Source organism: Hyla sarda, chromosome 2 (assembly GCF_029499605.1).
Source record: "Hyla sarda isolate aHylSar1 chromosome 2, aHylSar1.hap1, whole genome shotgun sequence".
In the NCBI taxonomy this organism is placed as follows: Eukaryota; Metazoa; Chordata; class Amphibia; order Anura; family Hylidae; genus Hyla; species Hyla sarda.
Genome location: NC_079190.1, coordinates 380908263 through 380930048, shown reverse-complemented (window position 1 = coordinate 380930048; position 21786 = coordinate 380908263). Strand labels below are relative to the sequence as shown.

Here is a 21786-nt window from a genome sequence, read left to right as displayed (position 1 = left end):
GCCCGTGCCATCTGCCCCACTGGTCAGAGGATTCACATCCAGCATCATTACAGCAAGATCCGGCCATGGATCCCACTGGGGTTCCTTTACCCAATAATCCGGATCTTGCCTCTATTGTGTCTCTCCAGTCGCAGCAGGCGCAACAGTTAAACCAATTGTCCGCCATGATGCAGCAGTTGCTTTCTGCCCAACAACAACCGCAGCAGCCACAGCCTCCTCCAGCTCAAGTCTTGCCTCTCGCTCCTGCAGTCGCCACGTCATCCAAGCTCCGTTTGTCTCTACCTGAGAAGTATGAAGGGGAGCCGAAATCTTGCCATGGTTTTGTGACACAGTACTCCATGCACATAGAACTCATGGCGGAACAGTTCCCTACAGAACATGCAAAGGTGGCCTTTGTTGTAAGTCTCTTAACTGCAAGTGCCCTGGCCAACCCCGTTATGGGATCGCAGTGATCCACTCACAGCTAATCTCCAGGCTTTCCTGACTTAATTTCGAGCTGTCTTTGAAGAACCTGTACGAGCCTCTTCCACTGAAACGGCCTTGCTGAGTCTTCTCAGGGCAATTCCTCTGTGGGCGAACAAACCATCCATTTTCGTACCCTGGCATCAGAGTTATCTTGGAATAACGAAGCTCTTTGCGCCACTTTCAAAAGGGGACTTTCTAGCCACATTAAGGATGTCCTTGCTGCCTGGGAATTGCCATCTCCCCTGAATGAACTAATACAGTTGGCTTATCAGATTGATATCTGTTTCTCTGAACGATGTGAGGAACTACGTCAAGAAAGGGAGTCTGCATGACCTCGGCGCTTCCCTCACCTGGCTCCAGTCTTCCAGCAACCACCGCAACCTTCTACGTTGCCTCCCGCAGTGGAGGCTATGCAGGTGGATCGGTCTCTCCTGACTCTGCAGGAAAGAACTTGCCAACGAGCTGAGAATCTTTGCCTCTACTGCACCAGTGCAGATAATTTCCTTAAAGATTGTCCTCTACATTATCAGTCTCAGGGAAACGCTTGCACCTAGGGTATGTGGGAGAGGCCTCTTTAGGTGTGAATACCTCCTCTCCATGCTTGAATTTGACAGTCCAGCTTTCTCTACCCTCCGGTGTCCCGCCTTTTGAAGCCATCTCTTCGGTCAACGGCGAAAAACTGGACTGTACTGTGCTATTCCACACGGAACACTTATCTATGCAGGTTGGAGTCCTGCAGAAGGAAAAACTGTCTATGTACTTCCTCATTGTACCTCCGCTCTTCTATTTGGCCTTCCTTGATTGCAACTACATGCCCCGCAACTTGATTGGAGAACTGGAGAATTACTCCATTGGGGATTCTACTGTTATAGGAACTGTTTTCATACACTACCGTCTAAGTTGGTGTCTCTTACTACTCTGATTGGTTTGCCAATCGTTTCTTCAGGACTTTGCTGACGTCTTCAGTGAGAAGCAAGCCGAAATATACCACCTCATTACCCCTACGATTGTCCTATTGACTTATTGCATGGAACCACACCTTCTCGGGGAAGAATTTACCCTTTATCTGTTTCTGAGACCCAGGCCATGAAAAATTACGTCCAAGAAAATCTTCTTCCCCTGCCGGAGCCGGATTTTTCTTTGTGGAGAAATAAAAGACAGTTTTTTGCGACCTTGCATTGATTATCGTGGCTTGAATAAAATTACTGTCAAGAACCGCTATCCTCTTCCTTTGATCTCAGAATTATTTGATAGTTTGTGTGGAGCAAGGATCTTCTCAAAACTAGACCTTCGTGGCGCCTATAATTTGATTTGTATATGAGGAGATGAATGGAAGGCGGCGTTTAATACTCGTGATGGACATTTCGAGTATCTTATCATGCCATTCGGACTCTGTAATGCTCCAGCAGTCTTCCAGGAGTTCATCAATGATATATTCTGTGACCTCAGATACTCCTGTGTTGTTGTTGATGACATTCTCATCTACTCTTCCAATGTTCAGACCAGTCTTCCTTTTCTGGGTTATATCCTTACCAGTCAAGGTCTTCAAATGGACCCAAACAAGTTATCCACTGTACTGGACTGGCCACGACCTTCCGGCTTGAAAGATTATCAGCGCTTTCTTGGCTTTGCCAATTATTATCGGCAATTTATTCCTCACTACTCTATTTTGGTAGCCCCAATTGTCTCTCTCACCAAGAAGACTTGCAATCCTAAAGTTTGGACTCCAGAGGCTGAAGAAGCTTTCAAACAGTTAAAGCCCGCATTCGCTTCAGCTCCAGTTTTATCTAGACCCGGTCCAGGCAAGCCATTTCTTTTGGAGGTGGATGCTTCTTCTGTTGGAGCTAATGCAGTTTTAAGCAAAAGTCTTCTAAAGGAAAAATTGTAACCTGCTTTTTTTCTCTAAGACCTACTGTCCTGCGGAGAAAAATTATACCACTGGAGATCGCGAGCTCTTGGCAATTAAGCTGGCTTTGTCAGAATGGCATCATCTCTTGGAGGGTTCTGTACATCCGGTTACTGTCACGATGCCGGCTGGCAGGTAGTGGATCCTCTGTGCCAGAGAGGGATGGCGAGGACCGCGCTAGTGGACCGGTTCTAAGCCACTACAGGTTTTCACCAGAGCCCGCCGCAAAGCGGGATGGTCTTGCTGCGGCGGTAGTGACCAGGTCGTATCCACTAGCAACGGCTTACCTCTCTGGCTGCTGAAGATGCTGAAGATAGGCGCGGTACAAGGGAGTAGGCAGAAGCAAGGTCGGACGTAGCAGAAGGTCGGGGGCAGGCGGCAAGGATCGTAGTCAGGGGCAACGGCAGGAGGTCAGGAACACGGACTAGGAACAGACAGGGAAACGCTTTCACTAGGCACAAGTGCAACAAGATCCGGCAAGGGAGTGCAAGGGAGGAGCTCAGATATAGCCAGGGAACAGGTGGGAGCCAATTAAGCAAATTGGGAAGATTGGGCCAGGCACCATCATTGGTGCACTGGCCCTTTAAATCGCAGAGACCCGGCGCGCGCGCGCCCTAGGGAGCGGGGCCGCGCGCGCCGGGACAGGACCGAGGGAGAGCGAGTCAGGTAAGAGACCTGGGATGCGATTCGCGAGCGGGTGCGTCCCGCTGTGCGAATCGCATCCCCAACGGCCATGACAGAGCAGCGCTCCCGGTCAGCGGGAGTGACCGGGGAGCTGCAGGAAGAAAGACGCCGTGAGCGCTCCGGGGAGGAGCGGGGACCCGGAGCGCTAGGCGTAACAGTACCCCCCCCCTTGGGTCTCCCCCTCTTCTTGGGGCCAAAGAACCTGAGGAAAAAAAACTCAATTTTTCCGTGATGAGGTCCGATGCAAATTAGGAGGGGTTCTGTGTGGAAACGTACGAGACAGTCCAATCTTTTATTGTAAAAACAATAGATGTAGAGGGGTCTGGCGAGACTGGTCACAGGAACGTAGAACCTGTTGATGAGAGAGGCCAAAAAAAATTTTCCTGCAGATCCGGAATCCAAGAAGAGCATAGTAGAGAAGGAGAAGGTAGAGGCAGATATCCGCACAGGCACAGTAAGGCGTGGAGAAGCAGAGTTGACATCAAGAACTGTGTCACCTTTGTGCGGAGTCAGCGTACGTCTTTCCAGGCGGGGAGGACGGATAGGACAATCCTTCAGGAAGTGTTCGGTACCGGCATAGTACAGGCAAAGATTCTCCATGCGGCGTCGTGTCCTCTCTTGAGGTGTCAAGCAAGACCGGTCAACTTGCATAGCCTCCGCGGCGGGAAGCACAGGAACAGATTGCAGAGGACCAGAGGAGAGAGGAGCCGGAGAGAAAAAACGCTTCGTGCGAACAAAGTCCATATCCAGGCGGAGCTCCAGACGCCATCCGGAAGAACGCATGTCAATGCGAGTGGCTAGATGAATGAGTTCATGTAGGTCAGCAGGAGTCTCTCGTGCGGCCAGAACATCTTTAATGTTGCTGGATAGGCCTTTTTTAAAGGTCGCGCAGAGAACCTCACTATTCCAGGACAACTCGTAAGCAAGAGCACGGAACTGAATGGCGTACTCGCCAACGGAAGAAACACCCTGGGCCAGGTTCAGCAGGGCAATCTCGGCTGAAGAAGCTCGGGCAGGTTCCTCAAAGACACTTCGAATTTCCGAGAAGAAGGAGTGTACAGAGGCAGTGACGGGGTCATTGCGGTCCCAGAGCGGTGCGGCCCATGACAGGGCTTTTCCGGACAGAAGGCTGACTACGAAAGCCACCTTAGACCTTTCAGTAGGAAACTGGTCCGACATCATCTCCAAGTGCTGGGAACATTGCGAAAGAAAGCCACGGCAATACTTAGAGTCCCCATCAAATTTGTCCGGCAAGGACAGGCAGAGGCTAGGAGTGGCCACTCGCTGCGGAGGAGGTGCAGGAGCTGGCGGAGGAGAAGATTGCTGGAGAAGTTGCGACTGAAGTTGGTGCGAAATGGTGGACATTTCCGACAGCTGACGGGTTAGAAGGGCGATCTGACGGGCTTGCTGGGCGGCCACCGTGGTTAGGTCAGCGACAACTGACAGAGGAACTTCAGCGGGATCCATGGCCGGATCTACTGTCACGATGCCGGCTGGCAGGTAGTGGATCCTCTGTGCCAGAGAGGGATGGCGAGGACCGCGCTAGTGGACCGGTTCTAAGCCACTACAGGTTTTCACCAGAGCCCGCCGCAAAGCGGGATGGTCTTGCTGCGGCGGTAGTGACCAGGTCGTATCCACTAGCAACGGCTTACCTCTCTGGCTGCTGAAGATGCTGAAGATAGGCGCGGTACAAGGGAGTAGGCAGAAGCAAGGTCGGACGTAGCAGAAGGTCGGGGGCAGGCGGCAAGGATCGTAGTCAGGGGCAACGGCAGGAGGTCAGGAACACGGACTAGGAACAGACAGGGAAACGCTTTCACTAGGCACAAGTGCAACAAGATCCGGCAAGGGAGTGCAAGGGAGGAGCTCAGATATAGCCAGGGAACAGGTGGGAGCCAATTAAGCAAATTGGGAAGATTGGGCCAGGCACCATCATTGGTGCACTGGCCCTTTAAATCGCAGAGACCCGGCGCGCGCGCGCCCTAGGGAGCGGGGCCGCGCGCGCCGGGACAGGACCGAGGGAGAGCGAGTCAGGTAAGAGACCTGGGATGCGATTCGCGAGCGGGTGCGTCCCGCTGTGCGAATCGCATCCCCAACGGCCATGACAGAGCAGCGCTCCCGGTCAGCGGGAGTGACCGGGGAGCTGCAGGAAGAAAGACGCCGTGAGCGCTCCGGGGAGGAGCGGGGACCCGGAGCGCTAGGCGTAACAGTTACTATTTCTTCTAACCACAAGAACTTGCACAAGATCTACAGACTGCCCATCGTATCAACCCTCGGCAAGCCCATTGGTCTCTGTTCTTCTCTAGATTTGATTTCTTCATTCACTTCCATCCAATAAAGAAGAATTTACGAGCTGATGCTTTATCTAGATCCTCTGATGTTCTTGACCAGGAATCTCTTCCTCAACATATTATTCCTCCTGAACGTCACATCTCTGCAGCACCAGCCTCCTAGAAAGACTTACGTATCTCCTCGTTTAAGACTCCGAGTCTTAAAGTGGGGTCACTGCTTTCTTCTGGCCGGTCATTCCATTTTGGTACAATCATTGAGATTCCGAATCCACTGAGACGTCGACTTTCTTTGCGGTCTATGGACTTCTACCTCAGCCTCCTCTTCCCTTGTCTTCTTCCTCTGGAGTACCTATGGTTGATGAGCAAGTGCGAAATTTCTCCACCATCTGGCCGAAGACTGGTCTCCCCCTTTTTCTTGCCATGTCTTGTATGAAGTCTCAAGCGGACAAGAAAAGACGTTCTCCTCCCGAATTCTCTCCTGGTGACAGAGTCTGGTTATCATCTAAGTATATCCGCTTTAAAAGGTACCCAGTTATAAACTGGGTCCTTATAAAATCAAGAAACGCTTAAATTCCGTGGCCTATGCTCTCCATCTGCCCTCCTCTCTACAGATCCCAAATTCCTTCCATGTCTCTCTCTTGAAACCAATCATCCACAACCGCTTTTCTCAAAAAGACATCTCGCCCACTCCCATCTCTGGTACCTCTAATGTTTTTGTTGTTAAAGAAATCTTGGACTCCAAGTTTATCAGAAGAAAATGCTTTATTTCTTGTGGATCGAGAAGGATTCAGTCCGGAGAAGAGGTCTTGGGAGCCACAGGACAATATCCTGGACCGAGACCTTCTCAGGAAACTTCCGAATTGCAAGAGGAGGGGGGAGACCAAAAGGGGGGGGGGGGGGGGGTACTGTAACACCTTGCACTCCAGTCACACGCATTGTCCCTCTCTCCCCTGCTGTCGGCGGGACTGGGATTTGCATCATGGGATGTGCCCATGCGAGTCCCAGCCTGTCACTTACCACACTCCTCTGCTTCTCATTTCTAAGGGCGCATGTGCCAGAGCTCTGAAATTTTAAGGGCCAGTATGCCCATAATTATGTGTTACACCTGAGGCTATTCTATAAGGTCCTACACCTCCCACTCTTCACTGATGGATCTTCAGTGCCCCTAGCCTGAGATTAAGTGTACTTTACTGTCTGTTGCCCGTGCATATTGACCCTTCTGCTACGTTATTTGACTACGCATCTTTGCTGCCTGCCTTGAACTTCTGCTAAATCCAACTACGCCTCTGCCTCATCCTTCTGTACCACATCTTTGCCCAGTTACCGGTGGTCAAGTAGTATCCGGGGTAGCAACCTGGGTGTCGCCTGCTGCAGCAAGCCAATCTTGCCTTGCGGCGGGCTCTGGTGAAGACCAGCGGCACCTTAGACTCCGCTCCCCGATACGGCCCGGGTCATCTGCAACAAAGGTCAGAGAATCAACATCCAGCATCGTTACAACGGCAAAAGCATTAAAAAAAAACTGAAAACCGCAAAGTGGAAAAATTTTTTAGCTTTTTCATTGATTTCCAGGTAACATATGGCCGTTTTGGCGTTTTTTGGGAAAAAAAAAAAAAAAGAAAAAAAAAAGTGGAAACAGACTAAGGGCGAGATTTATGAAAACTTTAAATATCTTCAGTTTTCACAAGACATCACTGCATGAATGTTGCATAGGAACAAACATTCTGATCTATTGGTTTTGGTTTAAATACTTGTGTCTGTGCTTACAGAAAATCGTAACGTTCCTAAGGAATACTGCACTTTGTTATTTGCCGATATCAATCGCACTTTAGGATGCTTTATAAACTTACATATAAATTCCAGCCATGTTACTAGTAGGTAGCTGCGGTTTAAAGGCTTATTTTTTCCACCATGATCTGTAGTTTGTATTGGTACATAGGGCTTCTTTTTGCAGGACCAATTTTTACACGACTCATTTTAGCACAAAATCTACAGCAAAATTGAAAATGAGAAAACAATTGAAGAAATTGAAAAAAAATTGGAAAAAAAATGTTGCAAATCTTAGTTTTTTTTTTTGTTTCTAGGCAGTGCACTTTACAGTTAAAATTGCACATTATCTTTATTTATTTTGTTCGTCAGTACAATCACAACAATACCCAATTTATGTAGGTTTTCATTTTACAAAAAAAAAAAAAAAGGGATATGCTTAAAGGGGATAAGATGCCTGATCGCAGGGGTCCCGCCGCTGGGGACTCCCGTGATCTTGCACGCCGCACCCCATTAAAATCAGTCCCCGGAGCGTATTTGCTCTGGGTCTGATTACTGTCGATCACGGGAACGGAGTGTTGTGACGTCACGGCCCGCCCCTCAATGCAAACCTATGGGAGGGGGCGTGACAGCTGCCACGCCCCCTCCCATAGGTTTGCATTGAGGGGCGGAGCCATGATGTCACATGGGGGCGGAGCCGTGGCATCACAATGCTCCATCCCCGTGATCGACAGTAATCAGACCCGGAGCGAACACGCTCCAGGGGACTGATTTTAATGGGGTGCGGCGTGCAAGATCCCGGGGGGTCCCCAGCGGCGGGACCCCCGCGATCAGGCATCTTATCCCCTATCCTTTGGAGCCGGAGTACCCCTTTAAAAATTGCCCTAAAAATTAACCCCTATAACTTTAACCTGGTATGGACACAGGGTGTATGGGTATGCCCTTTTGCCAGAGTCCTTAGGGATGGTCCCATTACCGGTGTTTAAAACATGCTCACCGGGTGCGTTAAACCCGGTGGGGCCCGACTGCTATCAGCAGCCAGGACCCATGGTTAATGCTGGGCATCACAGATCGGGCTGATGCCTGGCATTAACCCTTTATATGCTGAAAATCAAAGTTGAAAGTGAAAGCATCCGGCAGCTCAGCGAAGCTGATAGGGACCATGGCGATGAAATCGCGATGTCCCGATCAGCTGAGAGGACGGCAGGAGGGCACTTACCTGAACAGTGTATGCAACAAAAAGATTGCAGGTTATAGCCCCCTATGGGGGTAAAAAAAATTAAAATAAATGTGAATAAGCCCCTCTCCTAATAAAAGTTTGAATCACCTCCCAATTTCCCATTTTTAAAATAAAATAATGTGATAAAAAAATAAAAATAATCATATGTGGTACTGCCGCATGCGTAAATGTCCAAACTATTAAAATATAAGGTTAGCTAAGCCACACAGTCGATGGCGTACACGTAAAAGAATACCAAAGTCCAAAATTGTGCATTTTTGGTCACTTCATAAACAAAAAAAAATTGATAAAAAATACAATCAAAAAGTCCCATTAAGTAAAAAATGGTACTGATAAAAACTACAGCCCACTGTGCAAAAAAATTCCCTGTATGTAGAAAAATAAAAATGTTATAGGGGTCAGAAGATGTAGTAATTTTTTAAAGTAGTCAAATAAAATAAAACCTACATAAATTGGGTATCCTTGTAACCGTATGGACCTACAGAATATAGATAAGGTGTCATTTTTACTAAATAGTGCATTGTGTAGAAAAGAAAGCCCCTAAAATTTACAAAATGGAATTTTTTTTAAATTTCACCTCACAAATAAGTTATTATAGATTCCCCGCTGATTGTTAAAAGATAAGTGATGTCATTACAAAGTACAATTGGTGATGCAAAAAAAAAAAACAAAGCCTTATATAGGTCTGTAGGTGCAAAATTGAACACGTTATGATTTTTAGAAGGGGAGGAGGAAGAAACGAAAGAACAAAAAAGAAAATATTTTTCCATCTATAGAACTATGTGAGGGCTCTGGTTCTGTACCATGATCTGTAGTTTTTTTTATCAGACCAATTTTGGTTAAGGTGTGATTTCTTTTTATATATATATATTTATGATGCAACCAAAAATCAGCAATTTATTTGCTTTTTCTCCCCCCGTTTATTCTTTTTACTGTGCAGGATCAATATTCTTACATTTTAATAGTCCAGACAATTCTGCACTCGGCAATACCATATATGCTCGTGTTTTTTATTTGAAAAAAAGGGAAAAGGAGACTTCTATAACAATCATTAGATTGCTTTTACTAAACAATGCTATGGTATTACAGCAATAACACAGACAAGCTGTGGACAAAATTACCTGATGTACATGTCGCCTGTTTCATAATAAAGGCTTTATAAAAGTTAAACGATTACTTAACTGTTCTTATGGGTTTTCATCAGATTGTTCCTACTGGTTGAGGGGGCAATTCTGATATTATTGAGTATAAACCAAAGCCCATCATTCATGTAAATTAGACCCTTTTGTCCAGATTTAAGGACGTTTCACAATGTCATCCAGCGTATGTATTGGCTATCAGAAGTCTTTGTAAAGATTGCAAAGGAAGGGGGACACTAAAATGTCCAAATTAGTTCTGAGTTGTACTCAAGCTGTAATAATGCAACCATAACAATAAGTTATTTTCTTTTGTATTTATAAGGAACTTTACAAATAAAAACCTTTGCAATGTTCTATTGGATTCTATAGCAGCAGTTTCTAACTTTTGGTACATGTACTCCCTAGGGGTGCAGAGCAGTTCTCCTGGGTATATGCAAAAAAAAAAAAAAATCCATAATGGAGGTCACAGCAACTGGTCACTGCAAAAGAGCAGTGGCTGTTGGTAGTAGCAGGGGAACAGCAGAGGAGTAGTGGGGGCACCAGGCTGCTGTGGACAGTAACTACCACGTCAGCTTTGGTGCTCCTCCGGACTGAAGAGCTACAAAGCAGTAGGTCCGTGCACTAGAGGAGCAGTGAAACACAGAAAGGGGGGCAATATGGGGGCCTTCAACTATATGGTGACAAATAGGGGGCTTAACTACTATATAGGGGCATGTCAGGCATGGTGAGTGAGTTAAGAGGTGGTCCCCGTGCTTGAGAAAGGAGTCTAAAATGTTTTTCTGGCAGGTTTTGTGGAGAAATCTTAATGGTAGCTAGGCTAAATAGTGAATTAAAGGAAAAATGAACGACTTCGATCAGAGAAGACGTCACCAGATAAGAGTCACTGAATTTAACTGCACTGTAATCACTACTCTACATAACATACATAACAATATAATATTACATTTGTGTGGAAAAGTAGCAATCTTTGCAGATGATACTAAACTCTGTAAAGTGGTTAACACAATAGATGACAGTGTTCTTTTACAAATGGATCTGGAGAGGTTGGCGGTCTGGGCTGGGAAGTGGCAGATGAGATTCAACATTGATAAATGTAAGGTAATGCACATGGGGAAGAAAAATCCGGCCTGGGATTATGTATTAAATGGGAGAACACTGGGGATGACTGATGTGGAAAAGGACTTGGGAGTCTTAGTTCACAGTAAATTTAGCTGTAGTGGACCAGTGTCGGGCAGCTGCTGCCAAGGCAGATAAAATCATGGGGTGCATCAATAGTATATATAGAAATAATTCTACCGCTGTACACATCACTAGTCAGACCACACATGGAATACTCTGTACAATACTGGGCACCACTGTACAAGAAAGATATAGTGGAGCTGGAGAGGGTTCAAAGACGGGCAACCAGAGTAATATGGGGAATGGGAGGACTACCGTACCCAGAAAAATTATCAGAATTAGGGTTATTTAGTTAGAAAAAAGAAGGCTTAGGGGAGACCTAATAACTATGTATAAATATATCAGGGGACCGTTCAGAGATCTCTCCCATGATCTATTTATACCCAGGACTGTATCTATAACAAGGGGGCATCCTCTATGTTTAGAGGAAAGAAGGTTGCTACACCAGCACAGATGGGGGTTCTTTACAGTAAGAGCAGTGAGACTGTGGAATACTATGCCAGAGGAGGTGATCATGGTGAACTCGGTAAGAGTTCAAAAGGGGCCTGGATGAATTTCTGGAGAATCACATTACAGGTTATGGATTCTAGATTTATAGGGATTTATTCTGACTGCCATATTTGGAGTCGGGAAGGAATTATTACCCCTAGTATGAGTTTTTTTTTACCTTCCTCAGGATCAACTCAGCAGTGGCTCAATAGGGATATAGGTTGAACTTGATGGACTCTTTTCTCAACCTTATGAACTATGTTGTTATTATGAACTACGTTACTATGGATAATTTTTAGGTCAACTTTGTTTCACTAATTGATGTCCCTTTTTTCTGGGGGAGGTGAAAGGATCAGGGGGCAAAGGGAGATTGGGCTGACAAGTAGAGGGCCTGTGGAGAGGATATGGATTAAAGAAAATCATATACATTTAAAATAACAGAAACTATAGTAATTACAAACATGCCTCTAATATGGCGGGTACAATTTTTGGAAATTGGCTGCCAAGGGGTACTTGGCCAAACAAAATGTTCTTTATCATATAAACCTTAGGGACTATCTGTGTTAAACCATAGTATAATGGAAAGGTAAGTCTCTGCTACAATTCTGCTTAATAGATATATAATACTGACTACATCTAGTCTTTCTCTTGTTAGCAAAGGAACGACTGTCTTTCTTATAACATACTCTGGTTCCTCGTACTGTTACAGAGTGGGATGGATAAGGTGATCTTTCATTGCCATAAAAAAAAAACTATTATGCTAGTATAAATATATATTCTTTGTCAAACATAAAAGTCAAGTCATTTAGGTGTAAGAAATGTATAGGCTGACATAAATTAACAATTTTGGGACACAACCATCTTCATCTTAGTATAATAATTGTAAATGGGTAGCTACAATTTCCCCCATCTGATCCTCATTTGTTCCTACTGTAAATATCTATCCATCTAGCCACATGACATTTAACATTCGGCACATCACGCTTATTGCCAACTATAACGCTAATGTGGTCACATGTCTGTGCAGGTAAACTACAGTCCATAAATCCCCAGACTAGACCATCAATGTGTGGTTGTGGAGGTCCTTCCTCCCATGAAAAACAGAAATTAGGGATGGTACTACTCACCACAGCCCCTTCATTGCTATAACAACGCACTGACACATGGTTGTGCCATGATTGACATGGCCATGGGTCTGTATGTTGCTATGGCAGCGAAGGGGCTGTAGTGAGTGGTACTATCCCTCCTGTCTTGAAAAAAAATATTTTAGGGTATGTTCACACATACAGGATCGGCTGCATATTTTGTGTAGTTGATTTTGCTACCCATTGAAGTTAATGGGTAGAAAAATCAGCTGAACAAAATATGCAGCAGATTCTGTATGTGTGACCATACCCTTAAAGTGAAAGTCATGGCTAGTGTAAAGATTTTTGCCTCCCAAGGCTTAAGCTAATTTTGCCGCCCCTCGGCCCGCCCTTTGAACACCCCACCTTACTATTGGGGTGACACACTGTAACAAACCTCCTCCTCATGCTGCTGGAAGAGTGAGTGGTTCAGATGTTGGTTGTCTAATTTTCTTGTGGCAGGCTGAGAGGTGCCCAGGAGGGCGCTCTTGGCAGCTGCCTATTTTGCCTATAGGAAGAGCTGGCCTTCAAAATTGTGTTTATATGCTGTTCTGTACACCATAGATCACTGGCCTCCAAACTTTGGAGCACCAGATGTTGCAAACTAAATCTCCCAGCATGCCCAGACAGCCCTGAGCTGGGTTCCCAGTTTGGAGACCACTGCTATAGATCTTTAACACTTAAAAAAAAAAAAGAATTGCTGGGCTGTACAGGAAAGGTGTCAAAACACAGTACGACACTGCTAAAGGTTTCCACAACTCAAAGAAATACCTTTACAATGGGCAGGGTGGGTGGTGGACTGAGCAGGAAGACTGTTATTCAACCAACAGCTCCAGAGCAGGAAGCAATATCACAGAAGGGTGCACCATTTCTGACAACTTCTAACATACAGTCAAGTAGCATGCAGCCATTAAGTCTTTTTCCTGTAGTGTTAAGAATTTATGTGGACCATTTACACAGCAGTATTTTTACGCTGGATTCTACTAGAAAATTTCGGTGCATCAGCTTCTAATTTTTTTCAATGAGATTCTACTGCACCAGGCACATGTTAATTCTTTTAGCGGAATCTGCTTGGACATGCATTGCCATCAATGGAGATGCATGGGCGCATGCGGTCTTAGCACAGACACCGACCCAGAATGTCTGCTGTGTGACTGAGCCCACAGAGTATGTTCCCACTGAGTAAATGGATAGGTATAATTTCCTGAGGAATTGACAAGGAAAAATACTCATTGAAAATCCTTGTCATTTCCTTATCAATTAAAAATACTCATCAATTCCTCATCAAAGTAGATTTGGAGCACAATTACAAAGAACTGAATTATTGAAGCAGAAATGTAATCCTCATTAGATTTTACATTGAAATGAAGCTTTAAGGATTTTGAGGCAGAATCTTCCTTAAGGTTGTATTCACACGTACAGTATTCTGCGCAGATTTGATGTGTAGGATTTCTAACTGTGATCAGTTTACATTGAAATCTATAGCAGAAAATCCTGCGCATCAAATCTGCACAGAATACTGAATCCAAAGGATAGGGGATAAAATGTCTGATCGCGGGGGGCTCGCTGCTGGGACCCCCCACGCTCTCCCTGCAGCCCCCGCATTCTATGCGGGAGATCGCGGAGGGTCCCAGCGGCGCCCCCCCCCCCAGCGATCAGACATCTTATCCCCTATCCTTTGGATAGGGGATAAAATGTTTTTGCCCAGAATACCCCTTTAAATTACTCAGTGTGAACATACTCATAGAATAAAAAGCACCTTATATCTGAGGGACCATAGTAATAGAATGATTTGCCCTGGTGTGTCACATGACCCTAGTAAGTCCAATCAAGAAAAGGTTCCTAGAGTTTTTACTTCAAATGGGGTCTGTCAACTTTTTAGCCTACCAACTTGCCCACACTTCTACACAGGTTGCACAAAAGCAAGCTTAAAACATACCTATGTTGCCATTTACCAAGAACAAAACAAGAAAATAAACTTGCCATGCCTATCTTCTGGGCAGGGCCTCACCAGGGAAGTGTCCTGGAGTGACAGTTCTAGCATTCCCTTCCATCATAGGATGTACATGATGTATGGGAATGCTAGGGCTACCAGTTAAGACCAAGATAGATGAGAGGTGAGGATACATTGCTTAATTAGATTTGGTTTTGTGAGCCTTATCAGGTAGACATTCTTACAGGCTTCCATTAAGCTTAAATGATAATTATAATAGTAATATGACTTCATCATCAAATCCTTGAGTAAGGCATATATGATTTTTCAGCACTGCATCAGCATATTGTTGTATATCACCAAAGTTTAAGACGCTTTCTTGTGGATACATCATATACTAAATGCAAATAAACAGTTGAATGCATTGGGGGTATTTACCCTGTATCCCTTTCGGGGTTACCCACCATGACTTGTTTTAGCTTTGTGTGCACTCCTGCTGTTATGGAAATAAGACAGATCTATGCAATCTAAATAACACAAAAGCTGAAATATGCCTATGCTAAAAAAAATCTGTGGTGTGGCCAATAGTAACAGATTCCACCATTCCAGTTTCTTATTGACTGCTTTTGGAAAATCTGTAGCATTTTTGTTAAAAAGGTTTTTGCACATAATTCATAACCATAATTCATAAACCAAAACGTAACATAAAATAAATACATTGCATAAATATTTCCACTCAACTGTAAATGTTGTAAATGTAAATGCTGTTTTGACCATATAAAAGAATGACAAACCACCATTGACTGTGTTTGTATAAAAGATATTTACTTCAATTATCACACCTAGGGTGCTAGTGAATAATAATAATAATAATAATACATTGTGTGAGATTCATACAGTGATATTGCTTCTCCATATCATATAGGGACCGTTGTACAGTGCTGAGAACAAACATTATTATGGCTACCCAAACAAAGACAGAACAATGCCTGCTGACGGGACCTCTATTCCCCACTGTCGCCAGCCATAAAGAACTTGTACTATATGTTTGAACAAATACCAATAAAGAAAAAGCTACAAAAAAAAGGAGTCACAGCAACACAACATGGGCTTCTCAAAGCTACGTGTACAAAAAAATTACACTTTTTTGGTCAGTTGGGTCTCTCGTGAGGATTTTTGTTTTTGTTTTTTTTCCTTTTTTTATTTTTAAACTTGTGTGATTGTGAATAACAAACAAGCTCTAAAAACATCTAAGACTTAATGCGGTACAGAAAAAAAAATAAAAAAAATAATTAATAAAAATTATAGAATACTGCTAAAAATGTCAGACACCACAATACACCAGGGGGGAACTGAGCTTATTTAAATGTTCTCAAGAAATAAGGATAAAAAAAAGACAAGTACATCACTTCTGAGTTCATCTTGTGCTGTGTTAGTAGTCAGGGCATTTTTCAGCTGCACCCATCTTCATGGCAAGTAGTTATTGCACAAATATAAAGAGTTAGTTTTAGAGTAACACAAACAGGGATATGAAGAAATGTGTTATTTTTTCTCCTTTGTTACAGGTGAATCTTGCCTTTGGATATAAGCCCATATGTCTATCCAAATACAACTACATTTGTAGTAGACTCATTACAGAAAATATGAAATGAGGAGAATAAAAAATATATAAGAAAGTACTGCAGGCTGTATTGTCAAGAGGCTATAACCAATGTTTAGTGTGACAATATGAAAATATATAGTGGCAATGTTGTTTATTTTTACGCTTCTGTCAAAAACATCATAGTTCATTATGGAAGTGGAATCTGAAATTAATAACGGTCTAGGTGACATATGTAAAAGGTAACCAGCCACTGACACAGTAGAGGCAGCCATTTTGGGGGCATAACCGATAGCCCTAAGAATAAAAAGATATGAATTTAATAAGAAGCAGTCATATTTAACGTTGGGAACATATCAGTGATGTCAGCAGATGCTTGTTCCTCGGTAGGGTCACTATTTCCTAGTAAAGGATAGGCTACATTCTTGAGAATATTGGTTGTAGATCTAAAATGGCTGCTTCCACCAGCAGTTACTGACAGAATCATTTGTAAAAACTCAAGTCAGGCCACCAAAAGCTTAATCTACAGTGATGTTCTAGTCAAGAACAGTAGATACTTTCTGTAACAATGTAACAGGGTTAACATCTTACAAAACAACAATTAAATATTAAAGGGAATTTAGAAACCAAAAAGTTACAATATTTCTTTGTGAGCATTTGGAAGTCCAGAAACAAAGTGCTATTTACCAATTGATACGCTTTAGTATAGCGAAAGTTATCTGTTGTCTCATGTACAAAATAGATCTCTAATTCCTAGAACGATACACATGGTATATTCCATATACAACCATTACAACCAGTCCTGAATCCATTTGAACTAAATAGTACATGGAAATCCAACAGTTTTAACCACAACATTTGTTGAATATATTATTGGGCTCATAGAGGCATAAAGGCAATAAAAAACAATTGGAAAGCTGTTGAGATTAGCAGGTTACGGGGCCCATTGTAATCAAATCATATTAACATTTTGAGGGTACAAACACAGGTAGAGTCCAGAGCATGCACAGCCATAAAAACATGCAGAAAAATTGGCCTAGTTTTCAAATCGAAGCGGGATTCACACACAGTGTTTTGGTCAGTATTTTTCACCAAAACCAGGAATGGAACCAATACAGAGAAAACATATTTCTCTGTTTTGGACCCCCTTTTGGGTTTGTCGAAAGAGACTAACCAAAATACACTCTGATGGTTAATGCCTACATGGCTTTGCAGGCAAACACTTTGTGGCCATGAATAACTTGAAAACCTTACCGATATGCAGTTAAACTGCATGTTGGTATGTTTTTTTGGCTGCTATGTATGTGTCTATCCCCAATAGATTTATAACCCTATAATTGATAAATAAGGAACCATAAAGCAAACATATTTAACCTGCAGGACTAAAAAGGATGAAATATTATTGCAACAAGCAGGTAAATATTTTTTTTTTCATTTTATTGACCCACATGCTATTTTTCAAGCTCAGAGAGTGTTATTTTTATTCCAGCACCCCACGTGTTAAGGCACACTATTATTTTTATTGGTACAGTAGATAGCAATGACGATGGTGCCATTTGAAGTCTTCCATAAAGGTAATTCAATGAAGGTAATAAGTGGGCTAACTAGAATGAAAATAGCTATAATAGTACCAGGAGCTTAGATTATAAAAGGAGTTTTATGGTTTGGTTTCAGCAAATAAAGGAATTTCTTTGTATAATATAAACATATACTTTTCGGATATACTTTCTTTATTCTTTCCTCCCAGTGTATCAAGATCTCTTGCTACAGGCACTAAGTAGGAAGTAGGAACCTTCATTGTCTACTTCTAGGTCAATTGTTGTACACAGGCGCATGGCTTTTGAGGCTAAAAAAAACATGGTGGAATGCCCATACGGAAAATTTTGCACAACATGACGGTGCATGGACCACTTGGAAATGTGCCCTCTCATAGACGGCAATGAGGAATCCACAGAAAGAATAGACATGTCTATTCATTCTGCGGATGCCGGAATCAGAATTTCTGCAACAGAAACAAATTCTGCCATGTGCACAATGCAGCAGAATCCCATTGACTCTGCTGTAATGGAATGTCCATGCGGAATTCTTCAGTGGAATTCCACCCGGAAAGTCCATCGTGTGAACATAGCCTTACAGTACAGGTATATCAGTGAGTGATCCTTACGCCTATGTATCCAATGAATGACAAGTACACATTTTCCTACTCCAGAAGTAAAAAATAAAAGTCCCAATTGAGTGACCACTAGGAGAGATCTTGGAAGCTGTGAAGAATTAATACATTTGAAAGTATAGCGAAAAACTGTATAACTTTTCAACAGGCAATGACTAACCTTAATATTTTAAAACCGTAATATACCTTGAATATTAATAATTTGGTGTTCTTTGCAGGACTACAAAGGGATAAAACAAACAGATACTAATGTTAGGGCTCCAAATGACTGTGCTCATTGGGCCAAATAACTGATCTTAAGATAATTTATATCCTTGGACCAATTAAACTGCACAGTAGAGTCAAAAGGGACTTGCTGGAAGATTACCCCTATACACAGGTCAATCAATATTGGGCAGATCATTTTCTAGTGGAAAATCTGCAGCGTATTACATACCAGGTAAGTGGTATGAGAGTTTAAACAAATTTGCAGCAAAATCCACCTTTGGGCATTGTTAACTCATTGTTTTATTTCTCTTTTGAAACTCTACACAAAGTCCAAAGCAGCAAATCTGGATGAAAATGTCACTGTCCAAAGTGAACATACCCAATACATATTTTTGTGGTAGGTTGGAGAAAGCTTGGTAACTTATAGACCATGCTAGGAGCTTCTTCACGATCTGTGAACGGTCATTACACTGAAAATGAACTATGGATTACCTGACAAACATGGAAGATTTCCTCATATAATATAACAGCAGTATGTTATTCACTATACTATAGTCCTATATTTTATTGCTCAGTGTTGCTGTAATTAAGTAGTTTGCTCCATAATTTAGAGGGATCAGTGTTTGGATTATAAAGTTATTAATTGCAAAAAGTGGTAAGTGGTAGTCAGGTGCATCTATATACAGAGAATACATTATACTGTATATGGAACAGATTGTTTAGTCTAGAAATACAGTACACAAGCTGTGATTTTTGGTTCCTACCGGCTTAGGACTAGTTTGCATAGAAGACCACAGTTTTATGGATTTCTCCAAGTCTGTACACAAGGATAGTATGGCTTTAAGGAAATCTTTCCCTATAGCTGCTTATCTAGCACAAAAGAAGCTTGATGAAATTTGCAGCTGGTTATCTAAAGAAAACTATATAGAAAATCTTCAGATGAATAAAGGACAGTGAGTTATAAGTTTGCGCACTCAGACAAGGCTGTTATGGTTAAGTTGCATGCGCTTTTTAAACGGTGGCCCACTTTGGACAATCCCTTTCCATACGTTACATTGGAGCATGTGGAGATACTGAATTTTTTTTTTTGATTGGGCCCCCCTCTATTTGGTAATAAAAGGAGCCTCTGTAAGGAGCACAAGGATGTGCACTGACACTTTGTAATATATTGTAAATGATTTACTGAGCGCTTCATCTGGCAACAATATGTGACCGGTAGGGGGCTACCAGCCAAAAGTCCAAGATAACCGAAATGCAGCCCTTTAATTCTGTGCTGCTCAATTATTATTCCTGTTTTTAGAGGTCAATTATAGCCCAATAATAATCCTCACCTTTCTCCTAATTTTAAATATTTGGTGATTGAAATGATGTGCAATGGGCAGGGGCAAAATGACAGATATGTCAGATATGTATAATAGGCTGCTGCCTAGGGTGCAGTTGCCTTTTCATATTTTTCAACTTTTAGGCTGAGTTCACACATTGTAAAAAGAAAACAAAAATAACAAAAATAATTTAAAAAATGCCTCTCTTCTTTACCTTATAATGTGTTATAGTAAAAGTCTATGGAAAAGCGGCCTTCAGTGGATCAATGCGCACATAAAAAGGCCCGTAATTCCAATGTTGGAAGAAATGTATTATTAGGCGAAGATATTATAGCAGTTTTCTGGTACAGAAAATATTTGTGCAGCACTCATTTGTATAAAAAGTTTTTACTTTTTACCTGGTTTACATCGCACTTGCAACTTTTTCAGAATGGGAGTATAATTTAGTGGGAAGGGTGTATGACCTGCACTGGAAACTGACAAATTATAGCTGAAATCTATACCAGTTTATAGCTATGTTATTGTGTGGTGCTCAGAAAGTGCCAATATGCCGAAGCATATTAAGTGGCCAGTGCCATCTAATAAAATTGCTTTAGTGTACTTTATATGCTGGTCTTTGATAAATATTCCCCACCCCATGTGGCAGCAGCTGATCACAAATGTACATATACAGACATAGGAAGCATGCTCAGAAGAGACAAACATACAGGTCACTGGGTGAATCACAGCGGATGGCTTTGGGCTGAATGATCATCCAGTCATCCATTATCCAATATTTAGGGGTAGAGGTGGGTAGGCAATATGGGGACTATTCTAAAAACCTTGGGCACAAAGCTGTCCTACCCCAGCACATGGGTTACCAGAAGATGGATAGGAGACTATGGCTGGTGGTTATAAGAGAAATGGATGAAAGATAATGGCTGTGCAGTTCTAATAAATATATCTTTATAATTGAAATACCAGCACCGGTATTATCGGGGCTCTGTCTCTGTAAATCATCAACCTTTTTTTGCTTTCATCCCATATGTTAATTCATAAAAGACTAAAGTATTATAGGAGTGATAGCTTTATTGGCTAGCTAGGAAAATTAAATATGCAAGCTATTGGAACACAGAGACTCCTTCATAAGGCAACTTATAAAGTGGCCTCTGTGCTCTGCTAATATGTTTCTAGTTACCCAATAAAGGTGTCATGCCTATAATAGTCTTCATAGACACAAAAGTATTCAACAACTTTAGATTTTTTGGGGGGCTAAAACACTACCACACTACTTACTGCTGTACATAGCTTGATAAAGCTAACACACTCCAATGAGGATTACTTGCTGAGACACTGCCAACTACCACCATGTAGAATGGTCTCAAACCTACGGCTCTCCAGCTGTAATTAAACTATGCTGAGAGTTGTGGCCCACTGCTACAAAAGTAGATTGTTAAAAGAGAAATTAGATTATGTTTATACTTCATTCTTTAAAGTGTATTTTGAGATGCAAAATTTTTTTTTTATACAGTTCATATGTAGTTTTATTTTACAGCTGTAATTTTAAAAGCCATAAAAATAAGTGCATGGTATGCATTTTGGGCTGCTTTACACCTGAAAACCATCAATTTTTGTATATGTTTTTGGTGTTTTATTTTTTTTAGCTAAAAATAATTAAAAATTGCAAGCTTGCTTTGCATAAAACACCCCCTAAAACAACAAAGACAATTGAAAATTTTAAGCTTATTTTGCTTGTAAAACAAGCATACATTTGAGTGTCACAATACACTATGTGAACACAGCCTTAGAGGGTCTGAACACCCGTGTGTAAGTATTAAGAATAATAGTTAAACTAAACAATACAAATACAGGTTTTGAAAAAGTTGCTTGTTTGTTTTTTTAAATACAAGTGTTTCAAAATGGTCTTTTAGGAAAATGCAAGGATCCAAATGAAACAAAATTACTCTTATTAGGCTCCTTTCACGCTGCTGTTGCTCCCCTTCAAGAATGGCCATTAAAGTCCCTTTACTATTATGGGGACTGTCAGGTGCCGTTGTTTTTCGACGGGATATAGCGGGAGAAATAGATGGCGCAAGCAGTATTTTTTCTCCTGCTATTCTCCTCGGCTCCCCCGACGGCCGTCACACTGCTGTGTCCTAACGGCAGTGTGAAAGAAGCCGTAAAGGGGGATTCCGGGAAAAAATATTTTATCCCCAATCCAAAGGATAGGGGATAAGATGTCTTATCGCGGGGGGCCCGCTGCCGGGACCCCCCGCAATCTCCCTGTAGCACCCACA

At 42.5% G+C, this 21786-nt stretch overlaps 1 protein-coding gene across 1 annotated transcript in view; it reads right to left on the bottom strand.

The window, feature by feature from the left end:
• The window catches only part of CUX1 (cut like homeobox 1), a 421420-nt gene that overhangs the window by 62298 nt on the left and 337336 nt on the right, over nucleotides 1-21786 (bottom strand). The gene's annotated exons all lie outside the window — the stretch shown is intronic.